Source organism: Hemicordylus capensis, chromosome 3 (assembly GCF_027244095.1).
Source record: "Hemicordylus capensis ecotype Gifberg chromosome 3, rHemCap1.1.pri, whole genome shotgun sequence".
In the NCBI taxonomy this organism is placed as follows: Eukaryota; Metazoa; Chordata; class Lepidosauria; order Squamata; family Cordylidae; genus Hemicordylus; species Hemicordylus capensis.
Window position 1 is genome coordinate 85113529 of NC_069659.1, and position 23393 is coordinate 85136921.

The following is a 23393-nucleotide window of genomic DNA, read 5'->3' on the forward strand; positions in this document are numbered from 1 at the left end:
GGCTTCTTCAATAAAATTCTTGCTGGTTTGCAAATCAACAAGTCCGTTTAACCTATGGTGGAAATATAGACATTTGCGATAGTGGATGAACTGGCACATAGATCTCTGTCTCCTCCTAATCAATTACTTTTTTCTGATCATCACTTTAAATAGATGCCAATTTAAGTGCATCTTTACCAGCCAATGATGGAATTCGGCCTATACTTTTTAACACTTTCTTACCTCATAAATCATTAGCAGTTTGCCATGATAATTACAAATACTTATACAATTACTAGTAAAATGGCTTGCAGTTTGTAAGCATCCCTCTGGTGATAGTAGTTTGTGGGGGCAGCGAGGGCAGGGGAAAATATCTTACAAAAATGGCAAATATCACAGCTGCTGGCACCTGGCATCCTGCTGGAAGCCTGGGAGGCTGACGTAGCATCCCATGTGGATACTGGGAAACTGATGCACCATCGTTCCCTGCCACTCAGCTGGTTTCCATGAGCATGCGGCAGCCATTTCAGTGGTCAGCAAGCAGTCGAGTCGCTGACCACTCAAATGGCTGCCAGATGTCTTTGGTGGGGGTGCAGCATCCCCATGGGATGCTGCATCAGTCTCCTGGGATCCCCACAGGATCTCGGGTACCTGAGGTGGCAACGTTCACCATTGTTTAAAGGTATTTCCCCCCACCATAATCACCCTCCCTGAAACCAGTGTCACTGACTGCCAGTGACTTCTCTGTCTGTGACTAAAATCTTCATCTGTCTCTATGAGGTATCATGCCCCATGATTTCCAATGGGAGAGTTTTCTTGCATTTTCTTGGAATTTAATTATTCTCCTCTCCCCTCCCCTCCCCACCCCACCCCACCCCACCACATCCCCCAGCATTTTCCTTGTTGTCTGGGTGAGGTCTGGATCTGAACCTGAAAAATGACAAGTTTATATCTTTCATGGTTTGGTCAGGGAGCTTCATGTTAGTCAGTGAGTCTCCTTCTCCTTCTCCCTCTCCCTATCTATGCCTCACTGACATTATATCACTAATAAGTGTACAGATATTTCTTTCTAAATAACAAAATTATTTCCTTTTTTCAGTATGACCACTTGCTACTCTTATTTCTATATCTCTATATAAAAGGCTTAGGTGGTCTGTGGCAATGGTGCGTGGCAAGCCCCATCTACGCAGTGCTTTATCATTTGGAGATAACAGAGCAGGAACACTGTGGGGATTGGGCAGTGGGAAGTCCATATGCAGATAAGCAGGAGGAGCCTGTGATGATTAAGGTCAGTTAGAATGCAGCTTTTACTGGTGGGAAGATTGTAAAGGAGAGAAGGATCTCTCTCTATAAAAGGAAAGTGGACAGGGGTCTGCAAAGAGAGGGGTTGTGAGGGAGGAAAGAGCCCCTTCAGGAGAAGGAGACTGACACTGTGCGAATCAGATGAGGAAACAAGATGAACAAGATAACTCAAGAAAGAAGAGAAGTTCTGTTAACTGAGGATAGAAGGAAGAGAGAGAGAGGGAGAGAATGAGAGGAAGGAAAAAGGGAGGAAGGGAGGGAAAGAAAGACAGAGGGGAAGAGCAAGCAGAGGAGAGAGAAAGAGAGAAAGAAGGAAGGGCGAGGGACGGGCCTGGGCCTGTCAGTGGCCTGAGGGGAATGAGTGGCTATGGCAGCAGTGAGGAAGGGCCTGGTCAACTGTCGCTGCTGCTTGGAGCTACCTCCATTGGTGGAGGGAGGCAGGCAGGTGAGGGACAGGCCCCAGCCTGTCAGTGTGCTGAAGGGAACAAGCAGCCATGGCGGCGGCAGTGAGGAAGGGCCCACTCAACTGCTGAAAACAAGAGGGGTGAGGGGGTTGGGAAATGGGATGGGGGAGCAACTAAAAGGGGTGAGGAGATAAGGGGGATGGAAGCAATGGGATGGAGGAGGAGGAGCAGCAGCAGGAGCACAGCTCAGGTGAGGGTGGAGATAACTCTAAGGCAAGGGGGCTCTGGTGGGAGGTGAGGGGAGCAATCAAGTACTAGCGCGCAGATGGTGTGCGCAAGTTAAGCTAGTTGTCAGTGGATTGCACAAGCGTATACATTAAAAAGTAACCAACATTTCTAAAATACAGAACAGTTCTTTCAATTCCACAGTTTAGTCTAGAAATTGCTCTTTTTCACTTTTTAAAAAATCAAAACATCAATTAGTTTTATTAGTCAAGTCATAAATACAGTTTACTCAGAGCTTCATGTTATTTTCCACTAAAATAAATTCCCTCAAGTAGCATGTGAGTTTGAGCTATTTCCTATTTAAAATATTCAAAACACTGAACATCCAATAATAAGTGATACAGCATGATGATTATGTTCTGGGAACAAGACATGCTCAAACTTGTTTTTTGTTCCATTCATTCTTTCGTTACTATGGTCAAATATAAAAATATTATTTATCTACTTAGGAATAATCATGATGAAGCAACTGGAAGTCTGTTCTTGCTCCCATTAAACTAATTTAGTTAAGAGCTGGTGAAACAAGAACCATTGTAGACAAAATGTGACTAGAGTATAACTTCCTTTATCTTGACAGATTGCTAAATCTCTTGGCACAAATATAGCACAAAGAAAGATGAGATACTCACACAGACAAGAAGTAAGTAAGTAAGTTTTTTTTAAAAAAGGTTTTCCTGTATTAATGCCCTGTAATATTCTGATGGTTTACAAATATGCACATGAAAATTGATGATTGACACAATCCTAGGACCTCTTGGTAAAGCATAAGCTTGGTTTTCCTTTACGTGACAATTTAAAAATCACAAAAAACACAAAACAGAATCTAGACTAAGCCACATTGGTCAACATGCTGCACAGTAAAATGCAGGCATTGCAGAATGGCAGAAAAACTGCTGGTGGTCTTGTGGAAAAGTGCTCTTGCACAGCTATTTACATTGGCATGATCACACTTCTGTGGTGCTACTTACATTATTTCCAGTGTAAGTAGTGTTGCAGAATTGTGATTGTGCCATTTTAAGGAGTCATGAAAGAATGCTCTTGTGCAAGACCACCAGCAGTTTTATTTTGGGCACCAGTACAGATGGTTCAGAACTGCCTGCATCTAACTGCACAAACATGTCAGCCATTGAAATTAATGGGACTTAAGTTAGGCATATCTCTTTTATTTCAATGGTGCTTAGCCATGATTAATTTGGTTTATCTCTTGCCCGCAAATGTCTAACAAGACAACCTTAAGGATTCCATATGATGTAGCTATTGTGTGGAAACAGTGTTCATTCAATCACTTAATCTGCCTTCACATGGGAACCTCTTTGTGTGCACTGGTGCATGGTATGCAGAAAAATCAGTTGATATGCTTGACAAGCCAATGCCATGAATTATTAACCACTTTGCTAAAGCACCAACAGTCATTCTTCATTACATGATTAAAGTCCTAAATAGATATCAAGGCATCTGAATTAGTATACATAGAAGCTATATATTCTATATATATTTCACACAACCACGCGAAAGGGGGCTAATGCAGGCCAGCCGGCTTTCGCATGGTCATCAGAACCACCAGGCTTGCAGGCAGGCCTGTTGGTTCTCTGGCGACTAGCCTGCCTAGAAACCCCTCCCTTAGCCCAGGTTAGCGAAGCGAGTGCTCCGCTAACCCGGGTTTTCTGGTCTTGAGACGCAACGGCGCACAAGAAGCCTCCCAGCCTCGGGGGTTTCCCCAGCATGCCCCACACACTCATGTGGGGCATGCTGGGACTTCTGGGGGCCAGGCAACCCCCGATCCCCTCTGCCCCACCAGCTCCATGATGGAGCCGGTAGTTGTGTGGGCAGCCAATCTGGCCACCCAGGGCAAGCGCTCTTCTCATGTGGGCTAAGCCCGCTCTCCCTGCACTGTCCCTCCCAGCACTTCACACTAATTTTGTGAAGCACCTCATAGAATGGATGGATTTTATCATGTTCCCACAATCCTCCATTTTTTCCATTCAAATGGACACTTATGAGTTTTCACTTATGGCATTTTGATTCCATTTTGATATTATTGTATGTGACATTTGAAGTTATCATATATGTCGAATATGTTTTCATTATTTGCTCTTTTTTCCATCTGTGTATCCACATCCAACCTCTGTACAATGTTTTCACGTGCCACCTATCTTGTGTGCACCAGTCTTCAGTTTTATACCTATTTCACCTTGGCTTAAGAAGCACATTTGCTTAAGAAGCACAACCTATGAAACTTCCATAGAACTTTGAGAATCATATGCAAGTTCTAAAAAGCTCATTCATCACTAACTTATGGTTAATGAGAAAGTTCCCACATACTTGACTGAAGGAATAGTTTCATTCAAATAATTTAATGTATGCATATTCTTCTGCTGCTTTTGCAATTGGTAATGTCAAGTGCCACAAGATAATTTCATCACGTCCTTTCCCCATAATATACAGCTAAAAACAAATACAAACTTCATTAGTATTCATTCATTCATTCAGTTTCTATACCGCCCTTCCAAAAATGGCTCAGGGAGGTTTACACAGAGAAATAATAAATAAATAAGATAGGTCCCTGTCCCCAAAGGGCTCACAATCTAAAAAGAAACATAAGATAGACACCAGCAAGAGTCACTGAAGGTACTTTGCTGGGTGTGGATAGGGCCAGTTACTCTCCCCCTGCTAAATAAAGAGAATTACCACGTTAAAAGGTGCCTCTTTGCCAAGTTAGCAGGGGTAACTATATGACGTTACCCCTATGTAATTATATGAAGGAACTTCCAGTATTTTCAGGCTGACCCACCCATTAAAGTGAGCTAAGTGCCCGCTTCGGGCAGCAATAGCCCGGGTCTCATGAGACCCAGGGTCACTGCCCTCTTCCTGTCCTCCCACTCACCTGGCAACAGGAGGCAGGAGGCAGGTGGATGGGTGCTGAGCGGGTGCCAGGAAGTGGGCAGCAAGTGTGGGTGGGTAATGGGAAGAATCCACCTGCTTGCCCACCCACCCACCCTCCTGGTGGTTGTTGCCTTGGCTTTCTCAGTGAGTGGAGGTCACAGTGGCAAGGAAAGGTTAGCAGGTGAGCATTCCCCATCGCCCGACTGCTCTCCGCCACCTCCATTTCCACCACAAAGGAATGCGTAGAGGTGGTAGGGAGGGCAGGAGCATGCTCCCCATCACCCACCTGGCACTCACTCTCCTGCCCACCAACTGCTATGGCCAGGAGGGTGCCCAGGTGTGGGCCAGGGCAGTGGGAAAGGGGTGTTCAGGCAGATAACAGGTCCCAGAATCACCCACTACAAGTACTATGCATGGGATCTACACTAGATGTTAGTAGCAGCTGCGCAACTATGGTATGGCATAAACTCTGCCGAACCATTCCTTCTCTCACTCACTGACCTACTTACCAGCACCTCCTTCCCATTTCTCAGTGAGGTTTCTCCCCCAAGACCCACTTCCCATCTGGAAGAGCCCCTTGCCATCCTGGGGTATTACTAATTATGTATAAGCATGGCTGTGTAGCTTAGTAATTCCAGGGAAGTCACTGTACTGCTCAGAAAGAGTTGTATATCTTTTCCCTGCCAAAGGCGGACAATCGATGCTGAGAAGACAGGATCACACAGAGCACGCCCCTCTCACATCATAGCAAACAGTTACTGGGTGACTGACACACTGATCCAATGCCCACAATCTGGCAGGGTGAGCAGAATGGAGATTGCTGGGATGAGCCTTGGCAGACAAAGAAGAGGGAGAGGTTATTCTGTCCAGCAGCTGGAGTTAACAAAACTGGAGTTGCTAGATCTGCAGCATGATTCTTGGGTTCAGAAATTAACCACAGGTTTGTTTGACTGGGCTTTGCCACTGCATCTAAATGGGGCCTATGAATCCCAAAGCCACCTGAGCCAAGCACAGACCTAGTCATGCACAGATCTGAAGTCCTTGAGAAATGTAACATTTGTGGGGATGAATTCCCCTTCATTAAGTCTCAGCTCTTGAAGATAGGATAACTAACTAGAATGTAGTCTAACAGAATTCCAAAAGCTATCTTGATCTATGGAGTTGAAAGCAGACTATCATACAAAAAGAGATAAGCAGAACAACTCCAAGTATAATAAATAGGGATGTGCATGAATCGATTTTTTTCAATTCGATTTGTACCCGAATCAAATCACCCCTAATGTGTTTTGGGTTCAAATCTGGCCAGCTAGCACAGGGGCAATTTGTTTTGTCCACAAATCTCCCCAAACAGGTAGATTTGGGTACAAATCATTTTGTACCCAAACCGATTTACACAGACAGCCAGCAGAGGCAGTGATTAACAGAAAACAAAATGGCATTGTTTCATCTGTGGGTCAGGGGCACCACAAGTGAAGCCTGCCTAGACAGCCCTTGCCTGCCACATTGCCTGCCCAGGTGCTCCCACCCCATCATCTGCCCGAGCACCCTCCTGGCCACAGCAAGCAGCAGGCTGGGCTGATGGAGAGTGTGTACCTGCCCTCTTTGCCACCACCACTGCTACAGATGCCAAGTGTTCCTCTAAGTCCTGGCCTGGCCCACATACCCCCTCTGTATGCCAGCAGCTTGAGGGACATGGTCCAGGATGTCACCTCACATATGCATTGCCCTTCCCGCTCCAACCACCCCCCTCAGCCCAGCATCCAGCAGCAGCAGTGTGGCTCAGGCTGGGCCTCAGAAGAACTTTCTCCTCGGAGGGAGGTATGTGCGGAACTGGCTTGATGTTCGAAGGTTAGAGTGGCTGAACGGGCCGTTGCAACGATGACCGAGGCCGGCGGGGGGGAGGGGGAATCTTCGTGGACACCCACCCACCCCACGACCTAGAGGAATACCTCTAAAGGGGCTAAAGGTTAAAAAAACAACCCACCCAAAATTTTTTTTAAAAAATTGCTTGATCCTTTTAAACTGAGAAGTCTTCCAGATGAAAAGCAAACTGGTACTCTGGAACTCCCTTCTACTTGCAGGAGTGGCAAAACAAAATTCTTTTCATCAAATCTCACGTCTGGGATCTGGAATTTTAAGATTCAGCTACTGTGAAGGCAAAGCAGGGCTCACAGATGTTATATACCACACCAAAGAGAACTGAGCTCATGCATTCATTTCACTTGTTACTAGTAAGGAAACTTATACCAGAGCCATGAAGGACTTCTGAATGTTTTGGAATGTTTCAGAATATGCCATACATTTCATTGATTTGAATTGTTTCATTCTAGGCCATTCATTACTGATCTGTTTCTTCTCCTTCTAGCAGCTGAGCTAGAACAGGTCAAATTTAGGTTATTGGGAGCATGGAGATATAGCAGGGGAAAGGAAAATTGACACCTCCTTATTTGTAGCCTTGTAGGTGCTTTCAACTATCCTGGGCTGCAATAACAGACTGCACTGTGCAGCTGGAGCAGTCCTTCCAGGGACATTCTCAGACTCGATGGTGCTTATCTGAAGGGCTTCATCCAGGAAACAGCTGCTTGGGGGTAGAATCATACCCTTAGAAGGTGAGCCTTAGACATTCTTGCTACAAAGATCTCTCTCTCTCTGTGGGATGACATTTCCCCTTAGTGGCTGTTTTCTGGGCAGTAGCATGTTGAAATCCACCATAAAAACAGAGCCACACCACATCATTAGTATCTTTGGTGAATACATGCATGCTGATACTGAGAAAATGGTTGCTGGGGGCAAAGAGGACCTTTGAGGCAAGAGGGTCCAAAGGTTTTTTGGTAAAGGTCATCTTTTGTGGTTAGATATTGATTCTCTTTGCAGTTGCCCCAAGTGGTGGCAGGTGATTTCCACCAAGTTCACCATCAACTACTGCTTTTCTGTAGTATTTTCTAAATTCTGATTTTCAGAAAATATAGGTCAGGATTTCTATTGCATTGCTTAGTTTGAGCTTTCCAAATTTCTCTAGTATAAAGGAATTTATTTAATTTATTTATTTAAAGGCTTTGAATTCTGGCACAGAAATGGCGTATTTACTCTGAATATGTAAAAAAAACACATTTCTACAAGTAACAAAAATGATGCTAAAGAACAGCAACTTCCACCTATTATTTTGCACGGTGCGCCTCAGTAGAGCAGGAAGTGGAAAGTTTTCTTTAAAGGTGAGAAGTAGTTCTCAAAACAATAACTCACCCATATGTTAGATTATTCATTCCTGATGCTTGGGAAAAGGAAGGCTGGTTGAATGAAAGCTAGAGAGATTTATATAATGCACTTTCCTGAAGCCTTGTATGAGAACTTCCATTTAGATGCTCACTCACTGATTCATTATTTCTTCCTGTAGACTCCCTTCTCCAGCTTCTTTTTACTATATTCCTCTACTTCAAAAAAGGGAGCAACTCTGTGCAGTGAAAGGATGTAATCATGAGACATGAATGTCAGTGGAAATGGAAAACTTACACATGCATGAAGCTCTGGTCTGGTTCAGCCCTTACTGGAAAATCCAATTTTCTATTGGATTATTTCTGATATAAAATTTTAGTTGGACCAATCTGATACAAAATCATAAAGTATTTTCTCTTTTTGGGTTGGATTCAGATGGCTTTTCTTCAGTGTGTTGTTCAAATTGTTTATTTCTTTTAAACTGTGGGGATGAGGTCATATTCCTTGTCTACCTGGGGGTGGACAGGAGGAGAGACATTATCTGATTGACATCTTTAATTGGCTATTGAGGAAATTACTCTTCAGGCTTGCAGCTGCTGAAAACATACTGGAAGTAGTTCATCTGTGTCTCTGTTCCTGTCCATGAGTACATGTGGGGAAGAGATGGGTACCTTGATGGTACCCATTCTTTCTTCCTATACACAGCCTAAAACAAATCCTTGGTGACACTGGAAAATACATGCTAACAAGGTTTAATTAATATAAATATGGTGCCATCCTAATCTTGCAGTTTATCATTTCTCATTTGGATATTTTAGTTGAAATTTTACAGAATGCAAATCAAATTCAAGAAATTTTCTTGAGTCTTATTGTGTTAGGAGCATGTATAGGATTACATTATCAAATCCAACAATTTTCAAAATCATCAGATTACTTTTCTGTCATGTACAGTACAGTCTTACAAATGATTCAACACTTACCAGATTTACAGATTGACTTGCCACAGATCTAAGTGTCACCTAAAAAACTGAAAGACTGATATATCCACTACCCAGGCCATGCAGGGTCCCACTGCACATGCACGGTAGCCTCGAAAACAGTCATCATGTTGGGGAATATGCCCAGAAAGGGCTAAGGACTGCCGGAACTGGGAGATTTTTGCATAAATAAAGGCCAGTGGGGGGAGGGGGACCCTCCCAGACCCTCCACCAACTTGGAGAAGTCCCCCACAGAGGGGGTAAATTTAAAAAAGAGAAAAAATGGGGGGAAAGTTTGATGAACTCCCCCTGAAACAAACCAAACGGGGGGGGGGGGTCAATGGTGGGCAAAACAAACTGGCCCAGTCCAGTTCGGGTCCGGTTCAAATTCAAACTGAACCGGGCCAGGCAGTTTTGTGCACATCCCTAATATGCGTATCTGCGGCCAGGTAACTGACACCCAGCCTCAGCATACGTGAGAAACAAATTGATCTGGATCGAGATCCATCAAAATCCATAAGAATGGGCTCTGCACCTGCGCAGGAGACCACATGGTAGCCATGCCACAGCTTGTCGAGGCATCCAAGCCACGCCCCCCACGCATGCAGCATGCTATTTAAGGGGCTGCTGGATGCCGCGTTCCTCAGTTCTTTTTCGACCACCTTAGCGTTTGGACCTTGGTCTGCCACTCCTTCGTTGGAAAGTTTCTTGTGAGTTTGATCTAAAAAAAACCAACACAAAACTTTCTCTCTCATTGAACTTTTGTGTATGACCTTTATCTTCTGGCTGACAAATTGTGTATGATCTGGACTGGCTGGCAGGAATTGTTTGTTTTTGACATTGGATTGGCTGAGGTGAAAGTTTGGCGTTTTTTTGACTTTGGAACGGATTTGACTACCCTTGCTGAAATGTCTGAAGAAAAGAAGACCTTCAAGACATGTGAGGGCTGCAAAGCTAAACTCCCCTCGAAGGATTTGCACAATCTGTGCCTCATTTGCTTAGGAGAGGAGCACAACGTATCGACGTGCAAAATCTGTCTCTCGTTTTCTAAGCAAACTCGCAAGAACAGGGCCCTGCGATTGTGAGCAGTGATTTAGATGACGTGCTGAGTCTCTCCACTCCAGGGACTCCACGGAAATCACCACGGAAGTCTGCCTCAGCACCGCCATCAATGCCGAGTGCGTCAACATCAACAAGCACTAGATCGACATCAAAAGCCTCAAATTCCACGACTTCGACCCGGAAACCGTCAACATTGACGACTGACAGGTTGCTGACATCAACATCGAGTTGTCTAAAACCCTCAACATCGAAGTCGGCGTTCACCTCCCGTCATGTCTCTTCGACATCAACGATCGCTATAAGGGTCGCTCTAAGGACTGCCACAACCGTGGCTCCAGTACCTTGTCGGGTGTTTCTGGACAAAAGAAACGCCATGGCATCAATGATCCATCAACATCTATGTCTGATTGACCTGACAGGAGACCGCACACCGTCCCCTACCTGTTTACAAGGACCACCAATACCTTCGACATCGACTACGCCTCCTTGACGTGGATCTGACCCTTCGACATTGATGACAGGATTATGAGAGCCAGATCACTTTCTCCGGCATTGACCCCAATAACCTCATCCCCACCATCAATACCAGCAGCCTGTTGCCCAATTCCTCTGACATCGACTCTCCATACACCAATAGTGTCAATGTCGAAGCTGGTGACTCTGCACTTTCAAGCACCCATTCCAGTTTTCGAGGTCGAAGATGATGAAGACTTGCCTACAGAGGTTGAACCCAGACTCGATTCGGCGACCACCCGCTCAATTTTGTCCATTTTGGATTCATTATCAAGTACCCCGTCAACATCCACCTTCAAAGGGTTCTTACCCACAAGTGACGAAACATCTACCAATGTGCGTACACAATCTGCATCACTCTCAGCTGAGCACCTGCCATGGAACATGTGTGGGTACACGCATGTGACATCTGCAGCTGCTGAAGATTCATCCCCCAATCTGGGGGCCTGTTCTCTGGGCACACCTTACCAACAGCCATGGAAGCCATATATCCCTTCCACAAGTTCAATGCCTCCATTGCTGCCATTGGCTACCACGGCATCCCAGACATCCCAGACAATGGCTACCATGGCATCCCATGGCCTGCGGAACAGAAGGCAGTACAAACTACAAGCCCAACTTTATGCACAATGGCCACTCAGACGACACCACTGCCCACAACAGAACTGTCTACTGCGCATACACAGATAACCTTTCCATCATCTCCTGGTGGTTCAACCTCCAAACACCATGGCTCCTTGGATTTGGAATCTGACCCGGAGGGGGGGGGATACCTTGGTGGAACCCCGAGCAGACGTGGCCCCGACAACCTATGTTTCACCAAATGAAGACATACCACCAACATGTCCGTGCCATGGTGGAGGCATTAGGACTAGACTTGAGGTCGGAGTAAAAGACTATGGATGACCCGGTCTACAATTTAATGCTTAAGACACAAGCCACAGCTCTGGTGGCCCTGCCCATGCTCCCTGTGATTACCAGGGCAGCCAAATGTGCTTGGGAGGTTCTTCACACCTCAACCCCCACTTCAAAGCGCCTGGAGAGTTTGTACAGTATAGAAGACAAAGATAATACCTATCTCTTAAAGCACCCAGCACCCAATTCCCTATTAATTGACTGTGCGACTGCTTCAAAGGCTGGGAAACAACATGTAATTCCACCTGAGCAGGAAGGCTGAAAGTTAGACCTGTTAGGTCGCAAGTTCTATTCTACCTCTTGTCTATCTATCAAGGTAGCTAATTATGCTGCTTGTACAGCCAAATATGCTCATAGTATCTAGAAAACTCTACAATCCGATTTGGACTCATTGGCCCCTGAGGACTTCAGGCAAAAGTTCCAACAAACTCTTGAACGTTTGGCAGAATTGACCAGACAACAGCTGAGCACAGCCAAACATTTGGCTGAATCAGAGTCTCAATCTCTGACGGCGGCTGTAACTATACACAGATATGCTTGGCTGCATTCAACCAATCTCCAAGCAGGCAGGAAGGACAAGATTGAAGGCCTTCCATTTGACGGCTCTAGTCTTTTCAGCGACAACACTGCCAGTACCATGGAACAAATGAAAAAAAATCAAAATTCACAGCAAAGACTTGCACGGCGCAGCCATTGACGTCGTCTTACATGCCAAGGTATCGCGCTTCATATTTGAAACAGCGGCCACCCTACCGCCAACAGGATCGCCGCAACTATAGACGACAATACAACCCATACCATAAACGTAATTTCCCAAACACGGGGAAGCAGGCGCAATCTCATTCCACCAAGACATCCGACGCTCGGAAGCATCTTTGAGAACCAAGTCCGTCCATTGGCACCACTCATCCCCTCATTCCTGCCTGCGGGGGCCTCAACATCTCAAACAACGGAACCCACCATCGTTCCGATAATGCCATCTCCCTCCATCAGATTGGCAAGCCATGCCCCCGCATGGCACCATATAACATCAGACTGTTGGGTTCTGAAGATAATATCTTCCGGATATGCCATAGAATTCAGGCAGATACCATGGTTCACGGGAATGAGATTCACTCCTCCATCTGTCGCCTTACAGGAGGAAGTAAAAGACCTGTTGGAGAAGAAGGCAATCTCTCCGGTACCATGGACAGCCAGGAGGGAGGGATTTTACTCCTGCTACTTCCAAATTCCGAAACGGGATGGGTGAATGCACCCCATTATGGACCTGTGTGGCCTGAACAAGTTCATACAAGTCAGGAAATTCCGGATGATGGCGTTGCATCAAATACTGCCACTCCTCCAAGGGGAAAGGTGGCTTGTGATGCTGGATCTAAAAGACGCCTATTTCCATGTCAACATCAGGCCAGCTCACAGAAGGTTCCTACGGTTTATCATAGGCGATCAAGTATACCAATACAATGTGTTGCTGTTTGGCCTGTCCACCGCCCCGAGAGTTTTTACCAAGTGCATGGCAGTGGTGATTGCCCACTTAGGGACACACAGGGTCTCTATCTACACCTATTTGGACTGGCTCCTGACATCTCAACACAAAAGCGAGTTACTTTCACAGATCCAGTATGTGCTGTCCCTTTTCCGAGACCTCGGCATCCAAGTAAACTGGAAGAAGTCACACCTGGAACCAGTCCCAGCGACCACCTACATAGGGGCCGTGTTGGACACCACAAACCAAAAAGCATTCTTGCCAGAGGAACGTTACCAATGTATTCAGAGCCTGGTAGCGGGTTTGGAAGATCACCCAGTGCAACCAGCACAGTCTATAGAAAGACCTCCAGGCCTCATGGCATCCTGCAACACAATAATTCACTATGCACGGCTGAAGATGCGAAAGCTTCAGTTGTGGTTTCTGTCAGTATTCAGCCCAGCTGTGGACAGCCAACGCAGGTGCCTGCTTCTTCCACCACAGATTCTGAAATCACTGTCGTGGTGGTCTGACCACCGGAATCTGCTAGAGGGTGTACCCTTCCAAGCTCCATTACGATCTGCTTGGGTAACAACAGATGCCTCCCTGCAGGATTGGGGAGCCCACTGCGAGGGTTGCAAGATTCGGGGCCAGTGGAAGGCACAACAGGCTTGTCTGCATATCAACTTCCTGGAGCTCCTTGCAGTTTTCCAAGTGCTTCAAGTGTTTCTACCTCTTATACATAGCAAAGTTGTGCAAATACACCTCGACAACACAACAGCTCAGGCCTATATCAACCGCCAAGGAGGGACGGTGTCTCCGACCTTATGTGCTCTCAGTGTTCAATTATGGCACTGGTGCATCAGGCACCATATGTCTCTGGTGGCGGTTCACATCAAGGGCCTAGAGAATATGTTGGCGGATGAACTGAGCCGTGTGTTTCCCCATGACCAACACCACGAATGGGAACTCAACTCATTGTACATAGTCCCCCTGTTCCATCACTGGATGCAGCCTACAATAGATCTGTTCACAACCTCCAGAAATACGAAGTGCAACCGCTTCTGCTCCAGAGCGGGGAATGATCCCTTGTCCTTGGGGGATGCCTTCCAGCTGGACTGGTCGAGAGAAAGACCATACATGTTCCCACTGCAACTGCTGATTGCCAGGGTGGTGGCTCATCTCCTTTCCAAACCAGACTCCGGCATTCTTGTGATGCCGTGGTGGCCAAGGCAACCTTGGTTTCCTCAAGTACGCAGACTGTCGGGTAATTGCTACCACCACCTGCCATGAGTACCAGACCTCCTCTCCCGAGACGACGGACTCATCCTACACCCAGACGTCAGCATGCTCCGTCTGACTGCCTGGCAAATAGGCTTCTAGACAAAATCCAACTGAACCAACGGAAGCCTTCTACCAGGCGAAATTACCTTGGGAAGTGGCTTCGGTTTAAGACATATGCCAAGACCCAAGGCTTTTTGCGCCAAACTGCTTCTGTCCAGAACGTGCTTCTGTATTTGTCCAAGCTGAAATCTCAAGGCTTAGCCAACGTTTCCTTGAAAGTCCACTTGGCCGCTCTCTCCTTGGAACATGTGGGTTGTGTGGGCAATTAGTTGTTTTCACACCCACAGTGTAAAGCCTTTATGAAGGGCCTTACTAATGTCTTCCCACCAATTTAAGCTCCAATAGAACCCTAGAGCCTGTCGTTAGTACTATCATAGTTGACACAAGCCCCTTTCGAGCCGATGGTTACGTCATCCTTGCGCCTAGTCTCCCTAAAGACAACTTTCCTCATGGCAATCACCACGGCAAGACGGGTGAGTGAGCTCACAGCTCTGAGAATAGACTCACTGTACACCAGGTTCCATGCAGATAAGGTCCTCATGTGTTTGGACCCATCTTTCTTGCCTAAAGTTCTCTCTGAATTACACTTGATTCCACAGGACATTGAATTCCACAGGACATTGTCCTCCCAACCTTCTTCAGGGAGCCATCGACTAGTTTGGAACGTGCCATGCACTCCCTGGATGTGCGTCGATCACTCCTATACTATCTAGACCGTACTAAGGAGTTCAGAACTACATCACATCTCTTTGTGGCCTACAAGGGCTCTACCAAGGGTTCCTGTATCTCCAGACAACGTCTGTCAAGGTGGCTTTTTGAACTAATCATACTTACGTATGAGCTCCAGAACAAGTCTCTGCCAGAAGCCATCAAGGCCCACTCCACTCGGGCCTATACTTCCTCGGTGGCATTACTTCTCGGGGATCACCTTCCTGGACATCTGTAAAGCAGCGACATGGTCCTCAGAGAGGCCTTTCATTAAGCACTATGCCATAGATGTGCACTCTGCTGTAGAGATGAGCTTCGGGAGAAATGTACTTAAAAGGGTATTGCAATGAGCACTTCTGCACCCTCCTCCTCAAGGAGCTTGCTAATCACCCATTCTTATGGATCTTGACGGATCTCGATCCAGATAAACAGGTTGTTCACCTGTAACTGATGATCTGGTAGAGATCCGTCGACATCCATAAGACCCTCCCGATCCACCCCTCTGCAGTAGTGCTCTGCTATGTGCATACATGTGTGCTCACCGTTGCTCATGATTCACCGTGTCAACTTACGAACTCACCTGTTCGACTGGATGGTCGTCCTGCTCAGTGGTCGTCCAAGAACTGAGGAACGCGACGTCCAGCCACCCCTTAAATAGCACACTGCACACGTTGCTTGGATGAATGGCTTGGATGCCTCGACAAGCTGCAGCATAGCTACTGTGTGGTCTCCTGCGCAGGCACAGAGCCCATTCTTATGGATGTCGATGGATCTCTACCAGATCATCAGTTACAGGTGAGCAACCTGTTTTTAATTTCACACATCCACGGTTTGGAGATGGCTGGAAATGACCTCGAGTTATTTCTAGTCACCATTTTGTAAAAGGGAGCTATTTTAGGCACATTTAGTAAGAAAAAACATTTTCCCCCATTAAAAAGCATGGTATAATGGAAGAATTTGGATTTGGGGGGAGGGCATTGCTGGATAACTGGAGGCCTGCAGAGCACGGTAGAAGACATTATTTCACCCTTTTAAACTTTTTTTTGCAATTTTCCCCACAATTTTTGGACCTCCAGGAACCTAACACATGCAATCCCATTGACTTAATGCCTTGGTATCCACAGTTTCAGTATCTGTGGTAATAATAACAACTTAGGAACATAGGAAGCTGACATATACTGAGTCAGACCATTGGTCTATCTAGCTCAGTATTGTCTACGCAGACTGACAGTGGCTTCTCCAAGGTTGCAAGCAGGAATCTCTCTTGGCATCTTGGAGAAACCAGGGAGGGAACTTGAAACCTTCTGCTATTCCCAGAGCGGCTCCATCCCCTGAGGTGAATATCTTATAGTGTTCACATAAGAACCTAAGAACAGCCCTGCTGGATCAGGCCCAAGACCCATCTAGTCCAGCATCCTGTTTCGCACAGTGGCCCACCAGATGCCACTGGAAGCCACAGGCAGGAGTTGAGGGCATGCCCTCTCTCCTGCTGTTACTCCCCTTGCAACTGGTACTCAGAGGCATCACATGTGGTCTCCCACTCAAATGCCACCAGGGTGTACCCTGTTTAGCTAAGGGGATAAGTCATGCTTGCTATCACAAGACCAGCTCTTCTCCCAATCACGGAGAACAGAACCCTTGTGGATACCAAGGTCCACTTGTACTGGATCCATCTTTTTAAAGGCCATTAGAAGAGGCTTTTTAAACTTAAAGTCTTAAATTTCTAACGCTTGGAGATTCTTAATGTTACAGATGAAATATTTCAAACACATTCATTTGTTATTCTATGTGAATGATATATGCAGAAATAATGTATTATTTATATATTTGAAGACAGCTCCAGAGGAAGAACATGGCATACGTGTTATGTTAGAAAACTCTTAGTTCTTTAAAAATTCATCTTGATTGCCATACATACTGCCTCTTCTACATGCTCTAAACTGAATGGTACGTACTGTGCTATGACTTATAAATAAAAATATATGTTCAGACATTATTTTGCTTCCTTCTCAGCCACAAGTGAGATTTTCCATTTGCTGTTTCATTTTATGAGGAATGACTTTAAGCCTCACCACACTGTAAACATACCATCTTACAAAACTCAGAGACCTGGCTAAAACTATGGTAACACAGTCCCTCAAGCAGATTATTTATAAAAGGGATTGCTTCTGGGGCAGTACATTGAAGTTATTTCACTGGGATAAATTAAACCTGAACAATTTGAAAATATATCCTGTTGTCATGATAATCCTAGAAAATAATCAGCACTAAGGGGACAATTCATATCATCATCATCATCATCATCAACAACAACAACAATAAATTATTATTATTATTTCTTGTTTACACAGTCAGAAAGGTGTTATTGACTGGTTTGTTTTATCCAGACATCGAGTCCTTCCCAAGGACCTGGGATGCCAGAATTTTATTGTCAATGTTGTTGCTGTTGTTATAGATATTGTCGCAGAGTATAGGCTGTTCCCAGTAAAGCTACTTTTTGTAATTGGCTGATGGTGATTTCTGTGGCCCCTATGATGTTGAGGTGCTCTTCAAGGTCTTTTGGAACTGCACCCAGGGCGCCAATTACCACTGGGATTATTTTGGTCTTTTTCTTCCACAGCCTTTCAATTTCAATTTGTAGATCTTTGTATTTGGTGATTTTTTTCTATTTCTTTTTCTTCTATTCTGCTATCCCCTGGTATTGCTATGTCGATTATTTTGACTTGTTTTTCTTTCTTCTCGACTACAGTTATATCTGGTGTATTGTGTGGCAGAGGTTTGTCTGTTTGTAGTCGGAAGTCCCATAATATTTTTACATCTTCATTTTCTTCAACTTTTTCAATTTGATGGTCCCACCAATGTTTGGCTACAGGTAGCTTGTATTTTTTGCAAATATTCCAGTGTATCATCCCTGCTACCTTGTCATGCCTTTGTTTGTAGTCAGTCTGTGCAATCTTTTTACAACAGCTGATTAGGTGGTCCACGGTGTCGTCTGCTTCTTTACAAAGGCGGCACTTGCTGTTTGTGGTGCATTTTTCAACTTTTGCTCTTATTGCATTTGTTCTTAGTGCCTGTTCTTGCACAGCCAGTATTAAACCCACTGTTGCTTTCTTCAAGTTGCTATTGTTAAGCCATTGCCAGGTCTTGGTGATGTCTGATTTTCCACTTATATTGTGCAAATATTGACCATGCAGGGGCTTATTTTTCCATTTTTCTGCTCGGTTCTTGACTTGTTCTATCTTGTAGGCCTGCTTTCATTCATTGGTGTTGAATAGTTTCTCGTTATTGACAACTTGAAGTGCATCTTCTTCACTGTTCTTGATATATTCTTCAAGGCCTCTTTTCTCCTCCTCGACTGTTTGATGGACTTGCAGCATTCCTCTTCCACCTGAGCTGTGAGGGAGGTATAGCCTATCTACATCACTGCGGGGGTGCAGATCTACATCACTGCGGGTCATGATTTTCCTGGTCTTCTAGCGTCTCTAGCTCTGCCTGGGTCTAGTAAGTCTATTATTCCTGCAGTGTATCTGATAACAGGTATAGCCCAGGTGTTTATGGCTTGTATGGTGTTCCCGCCATTGAGTTTGGACTTGAGGATTTTTCTAACTCTCCTGATGTATTCACTTCCTATTTTTCTTTTAACTTCAGTGTGTGCAATGTTATCAGCCTGGAGAATGCCCAAGTATTTGTAATGTTATTTATCTTCCAGGTTCTTGATCTTGCTTCCATTCCGCAGTTCTATTCCTTCTGTTTTTCTTATTTTCCCTCTGTACATTACTAATGTAGCACACTTGTCTTGTCCAAACTCCATTGCTATATCGCTACTGAATATACGGACAGTGTTTAGCAGTGATTCGATTTCTGACTGGGACTTTCCATACAACTTCAGATCATCCATGTACAGCAGATGGTTGATTTTACTTGATGTTTTAGATGTTTGGTATCCAAGGCCTGTTTTGTTTAGTATTTGTGAAAGTGGGGTCATGGCGATTACAAACAACAGAGGGGATAGTGAGTCCCCTTGTTAAATGCCTCTTCTAATGCTCACCTGTCAGAGTGTCTCGCCATTGATTGTTAACTGTGTACTCCACATGCCCATTGCTTTTATTATTATTATTATTATTATTATTTTATTATATTAATTTCATATACTGCCCGTCCTAATGTGGATCAGGGCAGTTTACAAAAAGCATTCAATTTAAAACAAAAAAACAAAAGCAATTGAAATATTAACATAAAACTAATTTTAAAATCCTTAAAACCACTTAAATACTATCAAAAGCCAGGCTCAAAAGATTATGACTCTCTTGAAGACCTCCAATGATGATGATAAGCCTCTTATACCTGTGGGGAGTGCATTCCACAAACTAGGGGCAACAACTAAGAAGGCTGATCCCTAGTCTCCACCAGACAAATACGTTGTCATGGTGACATGATATACCAAGATTTAAAATAAAAGAAAAGCTTCTACATGCTTGGGGCTCCACAATAGTCATGAATTATGCGAGCAGAATGTGGGTCCTTTGGATTGTGTGATCCCTTATTAGTTCCTATGCCAGCATTAGGAGTCTCAGAGGGAGGTGTGGTATTGACATTGAAACCATGCAAATTGGGCAGGACACATGGTTGCCACTTGCATACATAAGAGCTGTGAAGCTGAAGTCTCATTTTTCAGAGTGATGTGGTGACCACATCACTGTGGCAGTATAAATTGGGACAGAGTGTTAGATGCTGTAAAAGACAAGTGACATTGTTCCTGCCAAGCAGACGTATGTTCTAAGTAAGTGGTGAAGAGATAGGGTAGTTTTTGATGAGCAGAAAGAATAGGAAGTGAAGAAAAAAAGGTTCATAATTGGCAAGCAGCACAGAACAGGTAAACCGAGCCCTACTTATTAGGTTGGTGCATCAAATCGGAACAATAATTGGTTCTGATGCAATGCAAGCCATATGGGGGCATTTTAATCCAGAAAGGATTCCAATAAAAAATGTCTCAATGTCAAGCACAGGTTTGATGCAATGCTGCATTGCATCCAACCTTTCAGGGAATGGAGGTGGATGTGGAGTTACTTTTACGGAAGATCCAGCATTCCCTGAAGAAAGCATATGTCCAAAAGTCCTCCACAGTCTCAGCAATTCAAATGATCACATTTTCATCTATCTTCTCACTCTAAAATGCACCATGCCAGAAAGCAATGTCATGTTGCATCCTTTTCCTGATGCATTACTAGAGGAATAAATGGCTTTATCCTATAGTGTGTGGCCATTTTGTCTTCAATAATGCATCAGAAAAAGGACAGAATCAGTGTTCCCTGTAATAAGGATTCCCAGATATTGGTTACAACTCTCAGCATATTCAGCTGCAATAGCCTTTGGTTGGTGAGTATGGGAGTTGTAGTCAGCAACATCTGGGAATCCCTTCTACAGGATACACTGGGTACAACATGACATTGCTTCCTGCTGTTGCGCATTCTGGGGTAAGAAGATGGAGGGAAAGGCAACGATAAGAGTGAATTTTCAGGGATAGTCAGCAAAATATCTTTGGCCGCAACATGTAATATTTACATATGTTCAGCCTGCCTTTTGCAGACACAGGTATGCATTATCATTTCCTAATGGAAATCCTCTCAGGGATTATTTGTGTGTGTGTGCAGGGAAAATAAGGTCCCACAGCTCTATATTCTATCCTGTGTAACATGGCACATTCTGTGCTGAAGTGTTGGGTTCTATAGCCTTATTCAGACGTGTGTTTCATATATCCAGTTGTATATACACATGCACATGTTTTTGTGTGTGAATAATTGTACATTTTAAAAGGAATAACACCCCTCCCCCCAATTCGGTGGGCAGATAGGCAATGGACTACTGTATGTGTGTTTAGCATTATGCATGAATAACCATATGTGCGTACACAGATGGTACGTGCACAGTACTTCAAGCAAATTGTACATGCATGGACATAATGCATGATCAGGACTTGTGCAGTGTGCTTATTATGCCCTTTGTTTGAAGGAGTTTTGAACTGTCACAGTGAATCTTCCCTTCTCATCTAAGCCTGTCTGAATTAGTCAGTTGGTCCCACACAGCTGGTGCCTTGAACTGTTATGATGAGGTACTAGCTCATAAACTATTCTGAGGCTTTAACAGTCTAGCTAGTGGAAAAAAATTGTTATCCATTTTGAGGTATATTTCATGTCCTTTGATTTGAAGGAGAAAAATACAAATGCTTCCTTTTCAGATTTGTTTTTCTAGTGATCAGAATGTTTTGGACTGTGCATATTCCAGCTTTAGGAAAGTACCCTAACGAGGTTGGTATCTTTATAAGTGAGCCTCAACCATTTTGAGGGGTGGAATCATGTTGGACTCTGTCCTCATTTAGCGGCTAAGGCTAATTGTAACTATATAGATTTGAAGGATCAGTCATTTCAGTTAGCTGGTGAAAATATCAGCTTTCCTAGATATATGACTGCTGGTAATAAGAAGTCTGGATAGCAAATGAAATGTTTTTAAGAGTCTTGTCATCATCCATGTTTTGGAAGGGTAGTTGAACAGATTTTGTTCCTAGCTGTAATTTCTCATGACCATTTTGGACGAAAACTTATTTGGACACATAGCATGGGATCTGGGCATAAATTTGTTTATATATCCTTAACAGGTTCTTCCTTCAGTTTCCAGAAGGTTTTGAAATATCTGTAATCGGCCTACTGCTTAAAGTCAAAGTGGAAATCTAAACACCACCTCTGTATATGGCCACACAAGTACATTTTCTTTGACTGGAAATGCAACCTTAGCTTATTCCTAGCACTTTGTCTCTAGTTATCGTTCAAGCTAGGAAATCCACACTTTTCTGTGGCCAGCCCTTCCATTAATCCAGAGGTATTCTAAGCAGATGTTGTTTTGCCAAAAAAAAAAAAGTATGGAAGATAATTCTTATAGTCTTAAAGTCCTCAACGTTAAGTTTGCCAAACTAACCACCCAATTGTAAGTTTGTTTATTCAGAGTTAAGTCTCATTGAGTTTTTCCTAGTAACTTTCTTCATAGTAAGCATGTATAGCATTGGAATTCTATTTAATAGGTTTTCATTTGTAAAAAAAATGTGCCTCATCTGTTCATCTGTATTTCTTTAGTGCTGTTCTTTTTTAAATCAGAGAGATGCTCTTTTTCATTCCTTTAGGTTAAATGTCAGCATAGTTTGCATAAAATGTAATGAACTGTGTAAACTGGCTAACTATTATAGCGTTAGTGTAGGCTTTAAGAGTCTCTTGGATATAATTTTCCCATGTCCCAGTGAGACTGTTATCCTTAAATAAAATACTTAATCGAGATGACATAGGGGACTCACAACAGCTTTACTTTCCTGCTTATCTTCCAAAGGCCATGAGATCACATTCCAGCTGTTCTGTATAACAGACTTTGACAAGCTCATGTGTTGGCAGTGAGCTCTCAGAGGTTGAGCACCAGCGAAAGAAAAAAGGAGCAGGAGGAACAAGAACAGGTTTTACCAGGCAGCCACATGCACTGACTCTCTGCAATTTGTTCTCATGACTTCTAGCAACAACTTCAAAATGTTCATAATAAATACTTAAAATGAGCATATGGAATTGAGCATGCCTTTATCTAAAAATGCAACAGATAAAATCTGGAAATTTCAGAATATAATCATGAAAACCGTTGGGGAGTTTGTATATATAAGAAGAAAATCATCTGAACCACAGTGCTAACTGCTGCACATGAATGCTCTGCCACATGGATGATGCTGTTTTGTGGAGCAACTTAGATGCTTCCATTATGGCAGTTTCATATTTATTTGCCCAAATTCCCTTCTTCATACAGACTTTTCTGGTCTAGGGTCTCTAAAACTAAGCCAAAAAGAAGTCTTCTACATCCTTCTGGCTCAATTCAAATTTCTAAATTCAGTATGATTCAGTATGAATGTCTTATTTGTGCATTCTAAATTCAGTATGAACCTTTTATTTGTGCATTCTACTACTCACAAATAGAGAAAATACATTTTGACAAAGGAAATTACATGAGAAATCAGGTTAAATAATAACTTTAGCAATTTTCTAGTATTGCCTCCGCTACACAACCATGCTTTCATATCTGGCAATCTAAAAGCATGGCTGGTGATATGGCTTGAAAAAGTTGCTAAAGCATTATGTACAAAATGTATGAAGAATTAATTGCCCCATCTGCCTACCACAAATGAACTTCACCCTGCAGATGTGGCACAGGATGAAGGTGGGCTCCTCAGACACTACTGAGCAGTGGTCCCACACCATGCTGCCTCACTTTTGCCCATGAGAGGATGCCTGCAACCCCTGTGGAACAGGACAAGCAGATGCAGGG

General features: G+C 44.0%; 1 long non-coding RNA gene across 2 annotated transcripts; it reads left to right on the forward strand.

Annotated features, from left to right (window-relative positions):
- The first annotated feature begins 1270 nt into the window (after positions 1 to 1270).
- On the forward strand, positions 1271 to 22610 carry LOC128351208 (uncharacterized). Of its 2 annotated transcripts, XR_008319642.1 has the most exons (7): positions 1271 to 1292; positions 2548 to 2610; positions 7307 to 7462; positions 7907 to 8065; positions 16881 to 16994; positions 21283 to 21352; positions 22419 to 22610. It is a non-coding gene; the product is annotated as an uncharacterized LOC128351208 (long non-coding RNA). The 2 variants fall into 2 exon arrangements; XR_008319641.1 differs by lacking the exon at positions 21283 to 21352.
- Positions 22611 to 23393: the final 783 nt, after the last annotated feature.